The sequence below is a fragment of the Notamacropus eugenii genome, chromosome 4 (genome assembly GCF_028372415.1).
Source record: "Notamacropus eugenii isolate mMacEug1 chromosome 4, mMacEug1.pri_v2, whole genome shotgun sequence".
Taxonomy (NCBI): domain Eukaryota; kingdom Metazoa; phylum Chordata; class Mammalia; order Diprotodontia; family Macropodidae; genus Notamacropus; species Notamacropus eugenii.
In genome coordinates this window covers 175,266,532-175,288,479 of record NC_092875.1, presented here as the reverse complement: position 1 = coordinate 175,288,479, position 21,948 = coordinate 175,266,532, and the positions used below count along the sequence as shown (strand labels likewise).

Below are 21,948 nucleotides of genomic sequence, written 5' to 3'. Positions count from 1 at the left end.
AGGTATTTCCTAAGGAGATCAATTTCTTGGTTAGAAAAAAAAAGCACACTAAATTTCTTTTTGATGATCTAACAAGTTTTATATGCTGATGAGATTCATCCCCATGTAGGACTTCTTGCCTCTGGCAAACCTGCCACCTCCAATTTGTTTTAAAAGGAGCCATAATCACCCAATCAATCATATTCTCGACCTTCAGCTGGCACAGTCACTTCACTGTGGTCAGAAGCTGCTAGAAAAATTCAAACTCTTGCAGTGCTGAAATATCAATGACAAGCTAATATTTGAAAATACAATATTCTGGGTTCCTAAGCTATCTTTTACCAAGGGTTTCTAAAATAAAGGTACCATGGTACATGGTAATTGGGGAGGGATTTTTCCCCCTCTCCTTGGTCCTTAAATATTGATTTGGCAATATTCTAAATTACCAAATATTTATCTAAAATCTTCATAATGAAATCAGGTTGCCCAGTTATGTTTCTAAAACATTTTTAAGTGGATTCTATCTTTCATTAAATGTATTCAATATTTAGTTCTGGGAGGTGGGAGAATCAGCATCAATATCTCTCAAGGAAAACTAAACATTTTCCTCACAATCGGACAGTTCTTATGCTCAGAAAAACTGCCCTAAATGCTCACCATGTGGAAACAGGAAAACGAGAGAAGACGTTAAAGCCAGAGACAATGGATCGCAGAAGAGGGGATTTTTATAAACAGTTACTTCATTATCTTAAGACATAATCAAAAGAGAGATGGGACTTTTTCCAACTGAAGAGGTTAACTTAATGAGAAAAGAAATACAAATGATTGAAGATTTTACTTTTAATGAATGATAACAGTACCTTGAATTGTAGTAATACAGTATACTTTCTACTAGTACTTAAAGCTCTCATGGTACAATGTATAAAAGTGGCCTCAAAAGAAGGAAAATCTGGGTTCAAATCTCACCTCAATATATCCTGGCTGTAGTACCCTATCTGGGCAAACCATGCAACCTCCCAGTGTCCCTAGGCCGCTCTCTAAAATTGTAGAGGAGATGTGGATCTGCATGGGTAGAGACAGTTCTTCATCCAAAGCGCCCCATACACCAATGCAATCATAGTTCAAATATCGTTAAAAAGCGCAATATTAATGTGTTTTCCTCATTATCTACCAAATTTTAAGTGATTTATAAAGGCAAGATATTATTTATTGGAATTAAATGGCATTTGCTCCACTCTAAATTCAAGAATGGGAAAATATGGTTAAACATCTCAAAATTTACCATTCAGTTCTCCTTCCTAGTCAACACTTCTACTGACATTTCAAAGTGGGAGAAGAAGAACAGCTTACACTAGCTGTTTAGATTTTGTACATTTCAATCTAATAAATTTGAATTTGGTCATCATCAATCTCAATAAAGAGAGAAAATGAAATTGGGGAGATGATCCAAGAGCCTAAGGAGATTAAACATTTTCCTCACAACTGGGCACCTCTAGTGCTAACAAAAACTGCCCCAAAGCAGTAGAAACCAGAAAATGAGAGAAGACATTAAAGCCAGAGACAACAGATGGTTAGGCAGGATACAACAGTCACTGGGCTTATCCCACTTGGAGGAACACTGTCAGAAGAAAACTCTCCATCTTGTAACTCTTAACTATAACACTGTCAATAGGAATAGGGAACAGGAACAGATCTGAGATATCTTTGGTGAGGGATGAGGAATTCCATCAATACAAGGTCTGTACCTTCTCTGAATCTTTTAGTCCCAGAACTGCCTAGAACAACGAGAGTTTAGTTTAGAGAGGTAGAATTTAAAGCTGGCTCTTCCTGGATTCATGCCAGCTCTCCACCATATAATTTAAAACACCCTTGAACTCAGTGATGCTCACTGATAAGTAGAACACATGTAAAGTTGAGGCAGAGTCAGAGGGCAAAAAAGGCAAAAAGACAGAAGAGGAAAAGTAGAGTGATGGGAAAAAGAAGATAGTAACTTAACACTGGCAGAAGGGGGAGGGTCTAAAACAAAGGTGTCAAATATGAGGCCTAATGACCTTGGCTTACATTTGATGGTCAGAACTAGATTGAAATGCAATTGGGAAATATTAACAAAATAAATAAAAATACAATAAAATATGGATAACACTAATATTTGGTTTTCTAAGTCTACATGTAGTCCACAGAGATCCTCACATACAGTTCAGCAACCTACTGTCTATTTCAGTTTGACATCACTGGTCTACAATGAAATAGCAAAGGGATTGCAGGGTAAAATGAGTAAATCCCCAGTAGCCTGTGAAGTGAATTATGATCATGTAGATAGATTCCTTTTCTAAAATTCATAGAGAATTAACAAGAAACAAAATTTCATTAACTTTGAATTAGCCAAAGGCAATGTACCATGGTAAGAGTAATGGTTTTCAAGTCACAGAATTTGTGTAGCCAGGCAAGTTATTTTCTCTTTTTGCTCTGTTTCCATTTCTATGAAAGAAAGGGGTTGGCCTACCAAGAATGGGGAACCCTGGGCCCCAAGGCCACAAGTAACCTTGCAGGTCCTTGGGTGTGGCCTTTTAACTGAGACCAAGTTTTACAGAACAAATCTTTTTATTTAAGTGGATTTGTTCTGTGAAGTTTGGATTCAGTCAAAGGGCCGCACTTGAGGACCTAGAGGGCCACATGTGGCCTTGAAGCCACAAGTTCCACCCCCACACATACAGCCTAGATGAACCTAGATAATCCACCTCAGAATTGTAAATCCTGTGCTCCCAGAACAATATACAATGAATTCTTCTGACACTGATGGGATGAGAGGCCTCAGCTTCCATCTGTTATAAAGACAATGATGAATCACCCAACCCATGTAAAGTCTGGAGCAACCACTGAGCCTACTTATTACTAACCTAATCCTTTGAAGCTGGAATTAACTTCCATCCCATACCAAGAAGAGTCTCTTCCCTACTGCAGATACTTTTTTTTGTCAAGGGGAAGCTTGCTTTCGAATCTGTGTATAAAAATAGCCAAATGGTTATATCAATCAATTGATAAGTATTTATTAAGCATCTACTAAGTGCCAAGAATGGTACTAAGCACTGAGAATACAGAGAAAGAATGAAATAGTCCCTGCCCTCAAAGATTTTAAATTCTAACAGTGGAGGCAGCATGTATGTAATTAAGTATACAGAGAATATATCTAAATTTCAGAGGTATTTTCTGCTTTCAAGTTGGTTGGTTGGTTGTATCCAAAATGACATCACCACGATAAAGTGAAATTTCAGTGTGTCCCACTGTGGCTGATCAGACCAATATGAGCTTGGAATGCTCTACCACAGGTTAGGCACAGATAGTCCGTGTGAATATTTGGGGAGGATATCCCAAATTTGCACAATCTGCGTTTACTTTGTGCTGCTCAATTCTGCTCTGCTCAAAGAGCACAGCACCCTTTCTGATGTGGACATGCCAGTGGTGAGCACTGATTGGCTGAGGCCTCTCATCCCATCAGTGTCAGAAAAATTCATTATATATTGTTCTGGGAGCACAGCATTTACAATTCTGAGGCGGATTAGAGTTCATCTAGGCTGTGGGGGGGGGGCGCGGGGAATTTGTGGCTTAAGGCCACATGTGGCCCTCTAGGTTCTCAAGTGTGGCCCTTTGATGGAATCCAAACTTCCAAAATTCTTGAGAGAGACCTCGAGAGTGTCCTTGTATTGCTTCTTCTGGTCTCCATGTGATCTCCTGCCCCATGCAAGTTCTACATAAAACAGTCGTTTTGTCAAGTGTACATTTTGCATTCGAACAATATGGCCGGCCCATCAGAGTTGTGCTCTCTGAAGCATAGTTTGAATACTTGGCAGTTCAGCTCAAGCAAGGATTTCAGTGTCTGGTACCTTATCCTGCCAGGTGATCCTCAGAATCTTTCTAAAACAGTTCAAATGGAAGCAATTCAGTTTCCTGAGCATGGCACTGGTAGACTGTCCATGTTTCACAAGCATGTAACAATGAGATCAGCACAACAGCTCTGTAAAACTTCAATTTGGTAGTCAGTCTAATACATCTTCTCTCCCAAACTTTTCTTCAGTCTCTCAAACACTGAGCTAGCTCTGACAACCTCATTGTCAATGTGTACATCCCTGGAAAGTACACTACCAAGGTAGTGAACTTACCCACAGCATTCAAAATTTCTCCATTTGGTGTAACTAATGGTTCCACATATGGATACTGTGGTGACGGCTGATGGAGCACCTTGGTGTTCATTATTAGGCCAAAAATATCACAGGTAGCAGAGAATTGATCCATACTTTGTTGCATCTCAGCTTCAGAGGCTGCACTGAGTGCACAATCATCTGCAAATAGAAAATCATGCACCAACACTCATTCCACTTTGGTCTTGGCTTGTAGCCTTTTCAAACTGAAGAACTTACCATCAGTACAGTAGTTGATCTTGATGCCGTGTTCATCCTCACTGAAAGCATTTGTCAGCATGGCTGAAAACATCATGCTAAAAAGCATGGGAGCAAGCACACAGCCCTGTTTCACTCCATTAGTGACTGGGAAGGCACAAGAGCATTGTCCACTATCCAGGGCTCAGGCAAATATGCCATCATGTAACTGATGTACAATACTGATGAACTTCTCTGGGCAAACAAATTTTGACATAATTTTCCGTAAGCCCACACAACTAACAGTGTCAAAGGCCTTGGTCAGATCTACAAATGTTGTGTACAGACCTCTCTTCTGCTCCTGGCATTTCTCCTGAAGTTGTCAGTCAGCAAACACCTTTCCTTGGCCCTTTCTGAAGCCACACTGGCTCTCAGGGAGGTGACCATCTTCCAGGTGAAGGATCGACCCCACAGGGAAGACGACCAGGAGAGAAAAGATGATCCCTTCTCCCTAAGTTCACATAATCAGATAAACTCTGCAGTGAGGGAAGGATTATGAAAATAAGTCACTAAAAGACTCAGCGTCTACCCCTTCCCCAGTGTCAGGAAAAGGAATCATTAAGAGTGTTAAGGGGAAGTGAAAATACTAGGTAGAAAATGACTCAACTACATATAAAGACACCTCAGTGGAAGGCTGGAAGAACCAGAGTAGGGGCAGTAATGGAAATCTGCTCTGCTCATTGCATGCCTCTCTCTCATCTCTTACTACAAATGATTCTGAAGAAAAGTCTTGTAACTATCTTGGGTATGCTAATGACAACGGCCTAAACTAGACACTTCATCTCCTGAATCTGAGGATTTTCACTATCTGTCCCTCCACACCTGGAATCAGCTCACTCCTTATTTCTGCCTTCTGGTTTCTCTGGCTTTCTTCAAATCCCAGCTACAATCTCACTTTTTATAGGAAGCCTTTCCCAATCCTCCTTAATTCTCCTGCTCTCCCTCAGTTAATTATTTCAAATTTATTTTATGTAAAGTTGGATCATACAGAGTGATTTGCATGTTGTCTCCCACCATACACTGGGAGCTCCTTGAGAACAGAAACTTTTAAAAATTTTCTGTCTCCCCAGCATAAAACACTGTGCCTGGAACAAAATGAGCATTAATATTTGCTGACTCTAGAGTTCAATATAATTAAAATTTAACCACTTGGAAAAGAAGGCTGTCAGAGAAGGAAGATGATTTAAAGAATATCTTGGGCTCAAAGTCAGCAAAGTAGCCCCAGTCCCAAGCCCATTAGTATACAGCTCTTTCCTCCCTGGTGGGGACGAATACCCTTCCTGATAGATGACACAGAGCTGGCAAGAGTGGGAAAACTCCAGTCTTCATTTTTCTTTTTCAGTTTTCTTCAGGATCTGAGTCGCTTGGGGCACTTCTGGCTTCCGACTTCAAGAAGGAAGATGGAAAATGCCCACTCTACTTCAGGTTGCTGAAGGAAAAGACTAGGAAGACACATGAGAGGAGTTCTCTAATATGTCTCTATTCCCAGCTTGCTACACTAGAGACTGTGGAGTTACCCACTAGATGGAATTTCAAACAATATCTCCTGGTTGAGTTGAGTTATCTTACTCCCCATGGGAAAGCTTCACTCTATTGTCTGGCATATATCTTCCTACATATACATTTTGACTTCTGTTTTGCTTTGCTACAATTTGCATAAATGGATTTCTTTACTATCCAATATATATGTTCTCTGTAGAACTGATATTAAGGGTGGAAGAGATCTAAACTTTGGATGAAGAGCTTGGAGTGTCCTTTCTGCACAATAATGACACAGCAATCAGAAGTTAGACTAAACCTGATCATATCCCCTAGGCTGGACTAATACTATTTAAGGGAGCAGACAGATACAATTATGGACTGTTAGCTTGTCTCTGAGTAGAGATTTAATTCTAGCCCAGTAACCCTTCTCTCTGGTCCCAGCTTCCTGCTCCTCCTCCTGGAAGGAAATAAGTCTCCCTTGAAGAAGGGTGGGGGAGAAGAGTATGGAGATGTCTATGCTGCTTCCCTTCAAACTACACCACAATCCCACACAACAGGCAGGACAGACCTCTCACACAGTGTCCCCTTGCAACATTTTGACTTATCTACACTAATAAATATTGAAGTGTTTTTTTTTTATTTAAAAGGCAAAATTTCCAGGGCTGAAAATACAGCATCACATTAGAAACCATCAATGCCAGTCACTAAGCAAATAAGTAACAGTCATGTATCCACTACAGTATGATGCAACAAAGCAATGAATTATATCATATCCATTGAATATGACAGCATTAAAATCACTGGGATCTACTGTTTGGTTGGAGCAATGTGGACAACGTGGATTTTTTAAAAATCCCCATTACTCTCTAATACCTGTTTTCCATAAAGCCCTCATGTTGCCATTTGCTGGCCATCTTGCCTTCCTTCATAACTACCCTATCTTCCTTCCTTTCTTCAACAGGTGCATTTTTAAAATAATTTAATTCTTTCCTTTGTATTATCAAACTATAAATCAATTAGTGAAAGACAGCATGGTCATGGCATTAGAGCTAGCACATTTAAGAGTGGAAGGAAGCTTAGATGTCATGTAGTCCAATCTAGTCATGTTCTTTCTTTTTTAAGGTAATTTATTTATTTTTAGTTTTCAAAATTCACTTCTATAAGTTTTAAATTTTCTCCCCCTCCCCAAGATGGCATGCAATCTGATATAGGCTCTACACATACATTCCTATATGTTCTTTTTTTTAAAATGTATTTATTCAGTATTTTATTTTTCCCCAGTTACATGAAAAAACAATTCTTAACATTTGTTTTTAAAACTTTGACTTCCAAATTCTCTCCCTTCCTCTTTCCCTATCCCACCCCTTAATGAGAAAGCAAGAAATTCAATATAGGTTATGCATGTTTAGTTATGCAAAACATATCCTTAATAGTGATGTTTTAAAAAAAAATAGACAAAAAAACTCAAGAAAAATAAAGTTTAAAAAAAAAGTATGCCTTAATCTGAATTCAGACACCATCATTTCTATCTCTGAGGATGAAGTGATTTTTTTGTCATAAGTCCTTCAAAGTTCTTTATTCCCAGAAACGAGCTGCTATATATATTTATGTGTATATAGGTCTTTTTCCATTTTGTTTTTTATCTCTTTGGGGATACAGACCTAGTATTTCCCTTTGGACGTAATTCCAAATTGCTCTATGGAATGGTTCAATCAGTTCACAACACTGACAACAATGCATCAATGTCTCATTTTTCCATATCCCCTCCAACACTTTTCATTTACCTTTTTGTCCCATTAGCCAATCTACTAGGTGTGGGGAAGTACCTCAAAATTGCTTTAATTTGCATTTCTCCAATCAAAAGTAAATTAAAACAATTTTTTCAAATGGCTATAGATAGCTTTAATTACTTCATCAGAAAACTGATTATATCTTTTGATCATTTATCAACTGAGGAATGGTTCTTATTTTTATAAATTTCATTCAGTCCTCTATATGTTTGGGAAATGAGGCCTTTATCAGAGAGACTTGCTTCAAAATTTTTTTCACTGTTACTATTGCTAACTGTATTTCCCACTATCCTATTCCCCCTCCCCATTTATTCTGTTCTCTCTGTCCTTTCACCCTGTTCCTCCTCAAAAGCGTTTTGCATCTGACTATCCCCTCCCCCAATCTGCCCTTACTTCTATCACCACCCCCTCCACTTATCTCCCTCCCATTCTACTTTCCTGAAGAATAAGATAGATTTCTATATCCAAATGAGTATGTATGTTATTCCTTCTTTGAGCCAGTTTTGATGTTCACTCACTCCCCTTCACCAACTCCTCTTCCCCTCCACTACAAAAGCTTTTTCTTGCCTCTTTTATGTGAGATAATTTACCCCATTTTACCTTTCCCTTTCTCCCAGTACATTCCTCTATTTTATTTTTTAGATATCATCCCTTCATATCCAACTCACACCTGTGCCCTCTGTCTATACATGCTCCTTCTAACCACCCTAAAAATGAGAAAGGTCTTATGAGGTACAAATATCTCCCCATATAGGAATGTAAACATTTTAAACTTATTAAGTGCCTTATGATTTCCTCTTCCTATTTACCTATTTATGCTTCTCGTGAGTTCGAAAGTCAAATTTTCTATTCCACTCTGGTTTTTTCATCAAGAATGCTCGAAAGGTGAAACGTTCCAAGCTTTAAGGGTTTTGTGCAACTGTTTTCAGAGATACTTCTAGGAGCCCGTAAGTTTTCAGTTCTTCCAAGGTTGTGTGATCTAAGGAAAGGAGTTTACTACTCTCCTGGCCTGTGCTCTGGTCTGTGAATGACCACAAGCACTCTTTTCTACCCTGGAACTGTGAGGAGGGTCCCTTTTCCGCTGTGGCTGCAAGCTCTGCTATGTTGGTGCTCTTCCTTCCCTTGGGACTACCACCCAGAACTGTGACCAGAATCCAGTATAGGCAAAGCAACAGGGTCCTGTATCAGTGCTAGCAAAAAGCCCTCTGTAATCTCCATCTGACCAATTGTTCAACATCGCCGCCCCTCCCCTTTACTATCCAGAAGCAGTCACTGCCCCTGCTGCTGCTGATTCAGTCACTACCAAGGCGTGCTCCTAGTTTCCTGGGACAGGGGTTGCGCTGGTGCTACCTGTGCTGGATTGCGCTCCTCTCTCATCCAGGTCCAACAGATATTCCTGCTGATCATCTAAGTTGTCTTTGGCACCTGTGGGCTGAAAGGTCTGGAAATCACCACTGCTGCCAGTGATTCAATCATCCCGAGGCCTGTTCTGGGTTTGCTGGGTCCTGGTCTGCCCTGGCATGGCCTGCGCTAGAATGCACTCCTCACTCACCCGGGTACAAGACACTTTTCCTGACAACATTCCAAGTTGTCTTGGGCTGGAAATTTTTCTCACTCTGTCTTTTTATAGGTTCTGCTACTCTAGAATTTGTTTAGAGTCATTTTTTAAAGGTATTGTTTGGGGGGGGTTGGGGGAAAAGTCAGGCAAGTCCCTGTCTTTACTCTGTCATCATGGCTCCATTTCAGAAGCACATGTGTTTTTTTAAGGAGATTTTGCCAGTTTCAAGAATTTACTTATCCTTTGCTACATCAACAATGAAAGATGAGTACAACATTCCTGTCCAAGAAAGTCAGAGTCATCATCCAGACTCTCTTCCCTACTCTCTTTGTCAGGGCTTAACAAGTAAAAAGCACCTTTGCTCAGAGACCATCAGTTAAGTGATGGGCCAGTGTTGTTTCTTCTGTAAAAAGGATCAGATCCAGAGATCATGGATACAACTCCTTTCCCTAGTTAAGTCTGACAGGTTCTAGCTATTTTATGTCCTCAGAGATGAAAGGTAGTAAAGGGCATAAAAGGAAACCTGTAGCAGTCTAAAATAGTCTAAATTATGCTATCAAAAATAATTTCTAGATTAATTATTTAAAGCGTAAAACCCATAAATATATATATGTATACCATACATACACATAACAGAAAAGAATAGGTAAAAAATTAATTTTTCTGATGAGAAGAATATGCTTTTTATAATGTGCTGTACAGGCTGACTAAATAGTAAACCAGATCACATACTTATGTTTGAAAACAAGGGAAAAGTAACAATTCTTTTGGGGATAGGAAGCATAAATTGGTGGAAACATTTTTCTATGAATGAAGATATACAAGGATATATATATACACACACAATGTGTCATATTCAATTCAAGGGCCTACATTTTAAACATGGCAGTATATCTGTTAAAACATGCCATATGAGGTACAGCTGAAAAAGTTACACGTATTTAACCTGAAGATGAAAAACTGGACAAAGGGAGGTAGGAGGGAGAAAAAGAGAGGAAAGAAGGGAGGGAGAGAGGAAGGGAGGAAGGAAGGAAGGAAGGGAGGAAGGAAGGAAGGAAGGAAGGAAGGAAGGAAGGAAGGAAGGAAGGAAGGAAGGAAGGAAGGGAGGGAGGGAGGGAGGGAGGGAGGGAGGGAGGGAGGGAGGGAGGAAGGAAGGAAGGAAGGAAAGAAGGAAGGAAGGAAGGAAGGAAGGAAGGAAGGAAGGAAGGAAGGAAGGAAGGAAGGAAGGAAGGAAGAGATTTAACAGATGTGAGATTTAACAGACGTATTTTTTAAATTAATTTATTTATTTTTAGTTTTCAACAGACACTTCCCCAAGATTTTGAGTTTCAAATTTTCTCCCCATCTTTCCCCTTCTCTACCCCAAGGCAGCATGCATTCTGATTACCCCTTCCCTCAATTGGCCCTCCCTTCTATCACCTCCCCCCGACACCTTTCACCTTCACTTCTATTTTCTTGCAGAGCAAGATAGATTTCTATACCCCATTGCCGGTATGTCTTATTTTCCCAGTTGCATGTAAAAACAATTTTTAACATTCATTTTTAAAACTTTGAGTTCCAAACTCTCTCCCTTCCTCCCTCCCCACCCACTTCCACAGGGAAGGTCAGCAATTCAATACAGGTTATATATGTATAATCATGCAAAACACTTCCTTAACAGTCATGTTAACAGATATTTTCTAATCTCTAAAGAGTATAACAGGTCTACAGGCAGAACTAATAGTAATGTGTGGGTACAGAGAAAAGCAGTTTTCATTCACTTTAAGAAAGAACCTCCATTCAGCAAAAGGCCCCATGGATTTGTGAAAGACTCTCTAAAGTCATGAGTTTCCTTTAACAAGTGTTCAAAAAGTAGTTTCATGACCACCTCTCAGGAATCCTCTCAGGGCATTTCTTCATTAAGCGATGGGCTAGACTGGATGGCTTCTAAGGTTCCATTCAAAATTAATATTCCATAACAGACATTTGAATCAATGACAATTTTTATCCTGACATAAATCCATCTGCTAGATTTATATTTTCCAGAAGCTAAATAACTTCATCCACATCAACTTTAAAACTGGAGCTTCCATCTAAAAAGGGAACTTAGATATCATCTGGAATAAATTCCTTACATTGCAGAGGAAGAAAGTGTGGATCAGAGATGTGAAATGGTAAAGATAAAACTAAAAACCTCGTTTCTCTGTCAGTTGCTATGTATAAGTAATTTCAAAAACAATGAAAGACATATCCAAAAACAACCTTATATTCTTTGAAGAGAAAAATGTACATGGCTAATAAACAGATCAGTCCACTTCATTTTGGATACCCCAAACACTGCTAAGATCAGCATTTTCTCACAAGTAAAATCTACTTCTGGGTCCCAATGAGGGTTTATAATAGGGAGCAGGATTTCACTGTAGCACATTCTGTTTCTCAATAGATCAAGTTGTAAATGGATAGTTTTAAATTCAGTAGTTATATAGAACAAATGAATAAATTATGAAGAATGGTATTATCAGGGGACAACTGAAAATTTAACTCTCATTGGACTACAAATTTAATTTACCTGTATATTTCTTATAGTTTCATTGCTTATAAAGTGGCTTAAAAGCAGTTCTCTAGACAGAAATTTATGAGTTTTATCTGCAATCTGCAATAAACATAACGAAGCCCTTATTTTAATAAGAGGTCTTATTTCTTCATACAAACAGGTAGAAAGAATTTGATTTTAAGAAGGATGAAATAACCAGGAGGGGAGGGGCAGAAGAAAGAGAGCTATATGTAAATGAAGCTTGGTAAAAATGTAGATTACTTAGAATTTGATCATGATCAAGCAATAAAGTCAATTGTACCACCTGTCACTTAAAAGTGATTTTCTAGAGTTATTGTTTTCTGAATTGAAACGAATATTGTTCAGGGTCAACTTATAAGGTTAGTGATGGCCATGAGCAGCTCATAACTAAATTGGATGATTTTTAAGCCTTAACAGGAAATGTCTCCTATTTTTCATCATGAGATATGAATACATTTCGATAGGTAGAGGTCATTTTAACAAAACCTAGATGCTGCTAAATGCACAAGTACTGTCACAGCCTGTGTGTTGAACAAAAACAATGTTCACAGACAAAGTACTTTTATACTTATATAACATATATACTTACATAACATGTAACATATATATAACATACAACAATTTATGTTCTTCATTTTCATTGTGGAATAGGAATACAGCAAAAGAATTGATTTTTTTTTCTTTAAAACTGAAGAAACTCAAAAATATCCAGAAATGTAATGCAGAATTTAACATAAAATAGGAGCATTGTACTTTCAAAAGAATGTTACTTTAAAGTATTTATCACTTAAGTTTTTATTGCCAGCCATTCTCAAGGCACAGTTGAATAAATTCCCTGCCACTCTACCAAGTCATATGATAGCAAACTGCAGATAGCTGAGCACAAAGGAACAAATTTCTCATACTGGAAAGCACAGGCTCTTGGTCTGAACCTCAGGGTAACCTCAATTAATTAGTATATTGCATTTTAAAACAATCAGTAATAGCATCAATAAAACAATAGCTGAATACTGCTAGAGCCAGCTTTACTTAAAATCTTCACAGTAGGACAATATTATACACTGATATCCAGAGGTCTGACTTGTACCAAATTTAGTATACAGAATACATCTACAAATGTGGAAGTCAGTAGAAGTGAGATCTGAGAACTATAGAGCTAGTAGAAAGGCCATGTCCTCCCTCATATAATCACTAGTAAAATAAATGTGTAAATTAAAACCAGAAGAAATATTAATAAAAGAGACAGTTGACAGCAGATGGAAGAGACAGGAGAACTTTAAAGAAGTCATCATACTATAGTGCAGTACCCTAACTGCTTTTCATAATGACTATAAACAAATTTTTGAGGTGAAATTACATTCTGGCTACTACTTAGAGAATAAGGAAAGTGTATAACAATTAATAATTATAATATTATTACAATTAAAAGTAAAACTATAAAAGTAAAGGTCTATTAAGTGTAATTTTTTTTAAAGTTTGAGGTTTTTAAAAGTTAAACTTTACTTACTGGAAAATACAACTATTTAAAATATCCTAATATCAAATGAGGCAGAGTAAATGAGATGTTGCTATATAAAAACAATTCCACTCAGCAACTATTCTCTATCTGTAAAAATGCTTGGGCAGAGGGTTTAGGGCAGGGGTAGGGAAGCTGTGACCTTGAGGCCAAATGCTGCCCTCTAGGTCCTCAAGTTTGGCCCTTTGACTGAATCAAACTTCACAGAACAAATCCCCTTAATAAAAGGGTGTGTTTTGTAAAACTTGGATTCAATCAAAAGGCCCCACCCCTGGTTTAGACTAAATCATCTGGGAAGTTCTTTTTGGATGTAAACTAGGAGTCTATGAATCTAATACTTGTTATGTTTCTACTAACACCAAGGCTCAATATTCAGTATAAGAAAAGTAAAAGTTAACATATATACTGCAACTTAATATCTATAGACATATATACATACACACATACACATACGTGTGTACATATAAACACACACATATATATGTAATGTCATTTGATCTTTAGGTCAATGCTTTAAAGTATATAATACAAGAATTATTATTCAATTGAAATGATCAGGGAAGGTACCACCTTTATGGAGGAGGTGGTAGCAGGACTGGCCTTGAAGGAAAACAGGAACCCTTCAGTAAAGTTGGGAAGGGATCCATGTTAGATATGGAAGATGCTATTGACCAAAGATGTGGAGACACGAGAGATTAGAATATGAAAACATGACAAATAATAGTGCAATCAAACTGAAACACAGATGAAACTAAGACGAGAGGAATTCCAGGGATGAAGGGGCATTAAAGGTCACTTAATTCAAACACTTCATTTTATAGATGAGAAAGGTGAGAATCAAAGCAGTTAAAAAAAAAGTACCACTCTCAAGGCCACATGTGTAGTAAATAGCTAAGGTGAAATCTGAATATAGGTCCTCTAATTCCAAATCCTATGCTTTTTTTTTTTCAGTCATGAAGAGACGTGTAAAACTAGTCAAGAAAAGCAGAGTCAAATTTCATAGAGCCTTAAATACAAAAAAGTTTATATTTTATATGGTAATGAAGAATCACTGACTGTGTTTGACTGTTACAGACTGGTTGTCAGTTAAGTCCTTGTTTTCTAAGTTTCAAACTCCAGTGTTTGAGACAGGATGGGAATGAACAGCTAAGCTAGGCTTTGAGAAACTTCCCCGTAGTTCAGCTGCCATAGTTGAGGTTCTCCATCTCATCTCTCATTACTATGGGTGAGCCTGACTTGCTGTAAAAGACAAGAAGACAGTCAGGCGCTCACAAGGTTTGTCTGTTCCTAAAAGCACGATCCATGATCCAGCTCTGTGATGCTCTGGAAGCATTAGACAAAGGATAGTTTGAGAAAGGGTCTGACCAGAAAGGTAATGCCCTAAAGTTTCACCTAAGAATAATGGATCTAATTCTGAGATTGATTTTAATCCCTTGCAAACGGGGAAGAGAGTCTGGCGATGGGTATCTTCACCATCAAACTAGTATTTCTAGAAATTTGGCACTTAAGAGAAAAAGAATGAGTTGAGTATGGTGGGATGACCCTAAAAAATAAAACTGGGTAGGGAGAGGTAAAACAGAGCAATTATTTCATACAAATGAAGCATGAAGGGAAGAACTGTTACAGTGGAAGCAAGTCGGGGTGGAAGGCTGGTAATACTAGAACTTTATTCTCATCAGAACTGGGTTAAAGAGAAAATAACATATACATCTAGAAGGTTAACTCACAGAAAAATATGAGGGCAAGGGGATAGGATAAGGGAGGGATTCTTAGAAGGGATATAGATTGGGGAGACAGTGGTTAGAGTTAGACATCTGAAGAGCGATAGGGTAAAAAGAGTGGGAGAGAAGAATAAATAATGATGAAAAATAGGATAGAGAGAAATGCATAACTAGTAATGATAACTCTTGATGACAGTAGGATGAACTCACCCACAAAACAGAAATGGGTAGCAGAATGTATTAAGAACAGAATCTGACAACATATTGCTTACAACAAACACATTTAAATGCAGAAAAGCAAAAACATTAAGTTCATCCTTTTCAGATCATAATACAATAAAAATTATATTTAATAAGTGGCCATGGAAACACAAACTAAAAATTATTTAGAGACTAACCTGATCTTAAAGAATGAGTGGATTAAAGAATAAATCATAGATAATAATTTTATTAAAGAGAATGATAATAATGAAACAACATAACAAAACCTATGGGATGTAGCAAAAGCAGTAATCAGAGGAAAATTTATATTTCTAAATGTTTACATCAATAGAGAAAGAGCAGACCAGTAAGGTGGGCATGCAATTAAAAAAACAAATGGACAAATTAAATATTCCCCAACCAATTAGAAATCCTAAAAATTAAAGATGAAATTAGCAAAATTAAATTAAGAAAACCACTGAATTAATAAATAAGACTACAAGTTAGTTATATAAAAAACCAGTAAAATATATGAACCATTCATTAATATGTTTAAAAAAGAGGAGAAAACCAAATTATTAGTATCAAAATTGAAAAGGGTGAATATATCATGAATAAAGATGAAATTAAAGCAATTATTAAGTCATTTTAACCAATTATGTGCCAATAAACAACAATTTAAGTGAAATGAACAAATATTTACAAAAATATAAACTGCTTAGCTTAAAGAAGAGGAAATAGACTACTTAAATAGACCTACTTTAGAAAAAGAAAAAAGGAATAGGACCAGATAGATTTACAAGTAAATTCTACCAAACATTTAAAGATCAACTAATTGCAATATTAGATAAATTATTTGGAATAATAGGTAAAGGAATGCTACCAAACTCCGTGTATAAAACAAATATAGTGCTAATAATTAAAAAAGGAAGGGCAAAAACAGAAAAAGACAATCATAGAAAAATTTCATTAATGAATATGGATGCAAAAATTCTAAATAAAATACTAGGCAAGAGACTATAATAATATATTACAAAGATCATACAAATGGGATTTATACCAGGAATGCAGGAATGGTTAAACATAAGAAAAACTATTAACATAATTGATTACAGAAATAACAAAAGTGAGAAAAATCATGATTTTATCAATAGATGCAGAAAAGTTTTTAACAAACTACAACACTCATTCCTACTGAAAACACTCAATAATATAGGTATAAATGGATTTTTTCTTAAAATGATAAAGAAAAATAAGATGGGAGCTTATGGAAATAGCAAGGTCAAAAGAAGTTTCTGTGCATTTGTATCTGAGGCCTGGAAAGACCTGAGCATAAAAGCAGAGTAGCTTGAGAAGAAAGGGGTCAATAGGAATAGCCTTAAGAATCAAGGTCAGGAAGTAGACATGGGATGGGATAGCAATAGGACTTGAGATTTAGTTGATATAAGGAACTTACAAATAAGAAAATGACTTCTACTCATACAAGCTGGCATGTCCTCTACAACTTATACTATTAGAGAGTTACCTCAGAGAACATTAGCCAAACCAAATTGCCTATAAAGATCTAAAAAACATACCAGACAGTGTACTGATTAGGAAATTTAAACATGCATGCATGCATGCACGCACACATGCACACACACATACATTCTTTTTTTCTCAGCTTAGGTCAGCAGCAAGAGAGAGACAATTCTACAGACACTGCGGACAGGTCCCAGGTGGACAACTTCTACTGTGTGATGACCTACTGGAGGCTACGCACCAGGTCAAGAAGAAGACCCAGATACAGAACAGAGGGAACTGACTTATGCAAGCAGTAGGAATATGTGGACAGAGGAAAGAACTTGCACCTAAATGGGGAATGGGGAGGGAGGCAAGAGGTAATAGGGGGAAGCAGTCCAAGGAAAGTAGCAGTCATGGATTCTGAGATGTATGATGAGAGGAGCAAATATAGAAGAAGCACCCATGGGGCCTTCACCCCAGTGGAAGAATGAGGTCTCAAATCCAGCCTAAAGCCTACAGTGGATAACTAGGGCAGGAAACCCAAATCAAAGAGAAGCCTGCAGTTGTATCCCTGAAACCACAGAGCTTTCCAGCTGGCTAACAATAGCTAAGTCCAGCACTAAAGTCTGTCTACTGGAACTCCAGTCTGCTCAGACCCAAACCCAGATCAAGAACTTGCACAGTTCAGACCAGGAGGACATCATTCAGACTTCACCCTACAGCTCTGAACTTAGTGAAAGCATGGAGATCCCCAGACAAATGTTTCTGATATCCTGGAATAAAACATTATTAGATACCCTAAGAAAACAGCACCAGGACCTCAGAGGACACAAAACAGGAATAACACAGACTAGACAGTTCCTCCAGAGGTTTGCACAGACTGGCCCTAACACAAAGTTCAAAGTCAAAAAGTAAGGCAATAAGAATTAGGAACTAAAAAAAAAAAATCCCACCATTAAAAGTTATTATGATGACAAGGAAAACTCAAGACACAAACCCAAACGAGAATGACTCCAAAACAGAATAAGCAAAGACTGACAGAAAAATACAGCTTGGGTACAAGTTCAATTATCAATCAATCAATAAATATTTAATAAGCTCCTGCTCTTTAGCACTGTGCTAAGTATTGGGGACGGCGCAGCTAGGTGGTGCTGTGGATAGAGCACCAGTGCAGGAGTCAGGAGGACCTGAGTTGAAATCTCACCTCAGACACTAGACACTCACTAGCTGTGTGACTTTGGACAAGTCACTTAACCCCAATTGCCTCATCCTGGGTCATCTCCAGTCATCCTGATAAATCTCTGGTCACTGGATTCAGATGGCTCTGGGGGAGAAGTGAGGCTGGTGACCTGCACAGCACCCCCTCACTCAAAACAAAGTCAAGTACAAGTCATGTCATTATTTCTCTGATGGCATGGTCTTCTTCGGCAACAAAGGACAAACACACAAACGAACACACACACACACACAAGTACTGGGGATACAAACAGAGGCAAAAGATTGTCCTTAAGGAGATTACAATCTAAACAGAATTCCTAGAAGAGATAATCAAGAGTATTAAAAATAAGAGTTAGAAACTGATTTTGTAAATTAAATGAGAACACAACAAGAAGCAATTGAGAAAGAAATGACTGAACTAGAGGAGACAAAATTAGAAAATAAACAAGACCTACAGAAAAACTGGAAAGAGAAATGACTGTTTAGCACAAGAGGTACAAAACCTTAACCAAGAAACATTATTCTTTGAAAATTAAAATAGACCAAATAGAAGACAACATCTGTGAGACAATAAGAAAAACTGAAATGAAGTCAAAAAACTGAAAAAAGTCAATGAAAGCATAAAAGCATCTTATATTAAAAACAAGTGATCTGAAAACAAACCAGAGAAAGATAATTTCAGAATCACTGAACTATCTGAAAGTCATAAAAAAAGAGAGCTGAGAGGGGGTGGAGCCAAGATGGCAGAGTAGAAAGACACATATACTCTAGCGCTTCCCCCACAGCCCACAAAATACTTGTAAAAAATGAGTCTCAATAAATTCTAGAGCAGCAGAAGCCACAGAACAACAGAGTGAAAGAGGTTTCCAGCCAAAGGCAACCTGGAAGGACAACAGGAAACATCTATCTCACAGGACGCTGAACAGAGCAGAGCCCAGCCCAGGCCAACCAGCACTGGGAGAAACAGGACCTGAACAGACCTCTAGGACAGAATTCCCAGCAGAGAGGGCCCCAGATCCCTCAACCCACAACCGACAAAGAAAGCTCCAAAGGTCAGTGTGGGAGGGCTTTCCCAGCTAGGCGAGAGGGGAATGGGGTTCCCCCAGCACTGGCCTCAGGTGGCGGCAGCAGCAGCAGCTGGTGGCAGGTGGCTACATGGAAGCAGCCTGGGTCCATTATCCAGGCAGCTCAGCTTAAAGACTCTGGCAGGAACTGAGCAGCTGATCTGAATCTCAGCCTTGAGCATGGTACTGGGGAGAGAAGGAGCACTAGGACCCTCCTCTTGACAAAGGATTCAGAAGTCAAGTAACTGGCTTGGAAAATGCCCCAAAAAGGGGAAAAAAATAAGACCAGAGAAGGTTACTTTGTTGGTGAACAGGTGTCTCCTTCCATCCTTTCAGATGAGGAAGAACAAGGCATACTGTCAGAGGAAGTCCAGGTCTCTGCCTCCAGTGCATCCAAAATGAATATGAAATGGGCTCAGGCCACAGAAGAGCTTGAAAAGCATGTCAGCAGCTTGCTAAAGGAGAACCAAAAAAATGTTGAGAAAAATAACACCTTTAAAAAGAGGCTAACTCAACTGGAAAAAGAGGTCCAAAAAGCCAATGAGGAGAAGGTTTTAAAAAGCAGAGTTAGCCAAATGGAAGAGAAGGTTCAAAAGCTCACTGAACAAAATAGTTCTTTAAAAGAGAGAATCCAGTTCAGGGAAGCTAATGATTATGAGATAAACCAAGAAATTAGAAAACAAAACAAAAAGACTGAAAAAATAGAAGATAATGTGAAAAATCTCATTGGAAAAACAACTGACCCGGAAAACAGATCCAGGAGAGACAATTTAAAAATTATGGGACTACCTGAAAGCCATGACCAAAAAAAGAGCCTAGACATCATCTTACATGAAATTATCAAGGAAAACTGCCCTGATATTCTAGACCAAGAAGGTAAAATAAATATTGAAAGAATCTACCAGTCACCTCCTGAAAGAAATTCGAAAAAAGAAACTCCTAGAAATATTGTGGACAAATTTCAGAGTTCCCAGGTCAAGGAGAAAATATTGCAAGCAGCTAGAAAGAAACAATTCAAGTATTGTGGAAATACAATCAGGATAACACAGGATCTGACAACTTCTACATTAAGGGATTGAAGAGCTTGGAATAGGATATTCCAGAAGTCAAAGGAACTGAGATTAAAACCAAGAATCACAGACCCAGAAAAACTGAGTATAATACTTCAAGGGAATAAATGGTTATTCAATCATATAGAGGACTTTCAAGCATTCATGATGAAAACACCAGAACTGAATAGAAAATCTGACTTTCAAACACAAGAATGAAAAGAAACATGAAAAGGTAAATAAGAAAGAGAAACCATAAAAGACTTTCTAAAGCTGAACTGTTTACTTTCCAACATGGAAAGATAATATTTGTAACTCTTAAGACTTTTCTCAGTATTTGGGTAGGTGGAGGGATTATGCACACACACACACACACACACACACACACACACACACACAGAGTACAGGTTGAGTTGAATCAGAAGAGATGATATTCATAAAAAAAATAAAATAAAAATCAAGGGGTGAGGGAGGAAAATACTGGGAGAAAGGGAGAAATAGAATGGGGCAGGCTTTAACTCATAAAAGAGATAAGAAAAATCTTGTTCAATGGAGGAGAAAAGGGAGAAGGTGAGAGGAAAAAAGTGAAGCTTACTCTCTTCTCATATGGCTTAAGGAGGAAGAACATACTCACTAAATTTTGTATGAAAATCTATCTTACACTACAGGCAAGTAGGGGAGAAGGGGACAAGTGGGGTGAGGGGGATGATAGAAGGGAGGGCAAATGGGAGAAGGGAGTAACTAGAAGTAAACACTTTTGGGAAGGGACAAGGTCAAATGAGAGAATAAAAAAAGAGGGGGACAGGGTAGGATAGAGGGTAATATAGTTAGTATTACACAACAAGACTATTATGGAAGTCTTTTGCAAAATGACACATAACCTATATTGAATTGCTTGCCTTCTCAGTAAGGATGGGTAGGGAGTGAGGGAGGCAGAAAAGTTGGAATTCAAAGTATTAGAAACGAATGTTGAGAATTATTATTGCATATAACTGGGAAATAAGAAACACAGGTAATGGGGTATAGAAATGTATCTTGCCCTACAAGAAAAGAGAGAAGATGGGGATAAGGGAAGCGTGGGGTGTGATAGAAGGGAGGGTACATTGAGGGAAGGGGTAATCAAAATGCAAGGTGGGAGGAGGGGAGAGATGGGAAGAAAAATTGAAACTCAAAATTTTGTGGAAATGAATGTGAAAGCCTAAAAATAAATAAATGAGAAAATAAAGTTCTCCTCAAGTAAAAAAAAAAAAAAGAGCTGAGATAGCATATTTCAAGATCTCATATAAGAAAAATTTCTAGGTCTTTTAGAACTTATATTCTCTTTAGGGTAAAGTTAAAATAGAAAAAAATCTGGAAAATCCAAAATGAAAACTCCCCAGAACGTCAGAGCCAAAATCCAGCACTTCCAGGACAAAGAAAAAAATCTAACGTTGCCAGAAAGAATTAAATCAAGTAACAAAGGAAATACAAACAGGAGAGAAAAAAATCAGAATATTGCAAAATATAAAAGATATGGCTTAAAACACAGAATAATTTACCTTGCAAGGCTGAGTATAATTCTATAGAAAAAAAATGTATCTTTAATGAATTAGAAGACTTTCATGCATTCCTGATATAATAACTGGAGATGACTAGAACCTTTAAAACGCAAACACAGGAGTCAAGAGAAACCTAGAAAGGTAAATACATCTGAAAAACTGGAAGGAGACAATGACAAAGCACTGTCATTCTAACACTGAGAACTTCATCTCACATCACCAATTGTTTATTGGACATTTCAAAACCAATGTCCCAGTGATATCTTAAATTGTCTGAAAATGAACTACTTTTCTCCCCTAAACTCTCTCTTTTTCCAGAGTTTCCCATTTCTCTCAAAGGTG

The 21,948-nt window shown here is 37.9% G+C and overlaps 1 protein-coding gene across 10 annotated transcripts in view; it reads right to left on the bottom strand.

The window, feature by feature from the left end:
* The window catches only part of FARS2 (phenylalanyl-tRNA synthetase 2, mitochondrial), a 643,321-nt gene that overhangs the window by 593,059 nt on the left and 28,314 nt on the right, over positions 1 to 21,948 (bottom strand). The window contains exon 1 of one of the 10 annotated variants that reach the window (XM_072603725.1): positions 4,137 to 4,158. The exons of the other annotated variants lie outside the window; for them this stretch is intronic. The gene's annotated coding sequence lies outside the window, so the exon portion shown is untranslated. Of the gene's footprint in view, positions 1 to 4,136; positions 4,159 to 21,948 lie in introns of those variants that run through there. 10 annotated transcript variants of the gene reach the window in all.